The following is a 2,500-nucleotide window of genomic DNA, read 5'->3' on the forward strand; positions in this document are numbered from 1 at the left end:
TCTCCTCGTTGTGTCAGATTCTTTTTTCTTTTTCTTCTCTCCTTTCCTCCCCCCCCCCCCCCCCCCCCCCCCCCCCCTCTCTCTCTCTCTCTCTCTCTCTCCTCTCTCTCTCCCCCCCCCCCCCCCCCCCCCCCCCCCCCCCCCCCCCCCCCCCCCCCCCCCCCCCCCCCCCCCCCCCCCCCCCCCCCCCCCCCCCCCCCCCCTCCCCCTCTCTCTCTCTCTCTCTCTCTCTCTCTCTCTCTCTCTCTCTCTCTCTCTCTCTCTCTCTCTCTCTCTCTCTCTCTCTCTCTCTCTCTCTCTCTCTCTCTATCCTGAAGTCGTGTGGTATTTACATAAGGAACTATCTACGTTAAGCTGGATCGTCAGGCATGGGTGAGAAAGATCATTGTTAAAAAATAGAAATAACAATAAAGTGATAATATTGATAATGATAATAATAATGATGATAATGATAATGGCGAAGATAATGATATTAATAATAATGATGATGTTATTAACAATAACAATGATAATAATAATAACGATAATGATAATGATACTGCTCCTACTACTAATAATGATAGTAATAATGATGATAATGATGATAATATATGATAAAATGATAACAAATAGATTAATAAAAATGATAAAAGAAAAACAAACAAGAAACAAACAATGTCTATGATGAACTGAAGATAATAGTGATAAGTGATATTACTTCTTAATAATGAAAGTAATATTAGTTCTCAGAAATGTATGCAAAGCGGATTAGTTGATTAGTGTTGTGTTGTCAAAAAAAAAAAAAAAGTAAAAAAAAAAAAGTAAAAAAAAAAAAAAAAAGATAATTGCAAGACCAGAATTCTCTCTTTCTTTTGTGTGTGTGTGTTTGTGTGTGTGATTGTGTGTGTGTGATTGTGTGTGTGATTGTGTGTGTGTTTGTGTGTGTGATTGTGTGTTTGTGTGTGTGTGTGTGTGTGTGTGTGTAGTAGTGTGTGTGTGTGTGTACATGTGTGTGTATGTGCGTATGCGTGTGCGTCACGTGCACTAATACATGTATTTAACCTGGCACTGCATGCATGCTTGTGCCTGTTACTCGTCATTTCACCCAACTATTCCCCCTGTCAGCCGTGGGGCAGAAAAGGGACAAGATAATGACAGGAAGAAGTGGAGGAGGAGAAGGAGGAAGAAGTGGAGGAGGAGGAGGAGGATGAAGAAGAGCAGGAGGAGGAGGATAGAGGGGGGGGGAGATGGAAGAGGAAGAAGTGTATGAAAGGAGGTGGTGGGAAAGAGAAGGAGAGAAGAGACGTAGGGAGAGAAGTAGGAGGAGTAGAAGTAGTAGACAGCAAGGAGATAGAAAAGACGAGAGAAGAGGGGAGCAGCAGCAGGAGGAGGAGGAGGAGGAGGAGGAGGAGGAGGAGGAGGAGGAGGAGGAGGAGGAGAAGAAGAAGAAGAAGAAGAAGAAGAAGAAGAAGAAGGAGAAGAAGAAGAAGGAGGAGGAGGGAAGAAGGGAAGGAGAGAGGAGGAGGAGGAGGAGGAGGAGGAGGAGGAGGAGGAGGAGGAGGAGGAGGAGGAGGAGGAGGAGGAGGGAAGAAGGGAAGGAGAGAGGAGGAGGAGAAGGAGAAGGGAAGGAGGGACAGAGAGAGGAGGAGGCGGGAAAAAGAAAGGAGGGAAGAAGGGAAGAAGAGAGGAGGAGGCGGGAAAAAGAGAGGAGGGAAGAAGGGAAGGAGAGAAGAAGGGAAGGAGAGAGGAGAGAAGAAGGGAAGGAGAGAGGAGAGAAGAAGGGAAGGAGAGAGGAGAGAAGAAGGGAAGGAGAGATGAGGAGGAGGGAAGGAGAGAGGAGGGAGGGAGGGAGGGAGGGTGTTAAAGTGGCAGTCTCAAGAGTGCTGGAAGGGGAGGATGTCTGGCCCGTGGGAGTCGCTCACCCTAATCAATACTCACTCCACTTAATATATATAAAACTTCTTTCCAAGCTCACTGCAACATGATCCTCGTTTCGTCGCCGGGAAATTTATGGCTCAAATGTGGGAGGAGGGAGAGGGAGAGGGAGAGGGAGAGGGAGAGGGAGAGGGAGAGGGAGAGGGAGAGGGAGAGGGAGAGGGAAGGGAGAGGGAGAGGGAGAGGGAGAGGGAGAGGGAGAGGGAGAGGGGGAGAAAGAGGGGGAGAAAGAGGGGGAGAGATAGAGGAAAGGGGATGGGGATGGGGATGGGGAGAGGGAGAGGGAGAGGGAGAGGGAGAGGGAGAGGGAGAGGGGGAGAGAGAGAGGGAGGGGGAGGGGAGGGGGAGGGAGAGGGAGAGGGAGAGGGAGAGGGAGAGGGAGAGGGAGAGGGGGAGGGAGAGGGAGAGGGAGAGGGAGAGGGAGAGGGAGAGGGAGAGGGATGGGGAGGGAGATGGGGAGGGAGAGGGAGAGGGAGAGGGAGAGGGGGAGAGGGAATGAGAGGGGGAGAAAGAGGGGAGAGATAGAGGAAGGGGGATGGGGAGGGGGAGAAAGAGGGGGAGAGATAGAGGAAGGGGGATGGGGATG

General features: G+C 50.4%; 1 protein-coding gene across 1 annotated transcript in view; it reads left to right on the forward strand.

Moving 5' to 3' along the window:
- Rab3 (RAS oncogene family member Rab3) overlaps positions 1 to 2,500 on the forward strand; it is a gene marked incomplete in the record, with an annotated part of 50,820 nt that overhangs the window by 40,120 nt on the left and 8,200 nt on the right.

The sequence above is a fragment of the Penaeus japonicus genome, unplaced genomic scaffold, assembly GCF_977035675.1.
Source record: "Penaeus japonicus unplaced genomic scaffold, GWHDUDI00000001_assembly GWHDUDI00000016, whole genome shotgun sequence".
Taxonomy (NCBI): domain Eukaryota; kingdom Metazoa; phylum Arthropoda; class Malacostraca; order Decapoda; family Penaeidae; genus Penaeus; species Penaeus japonicus.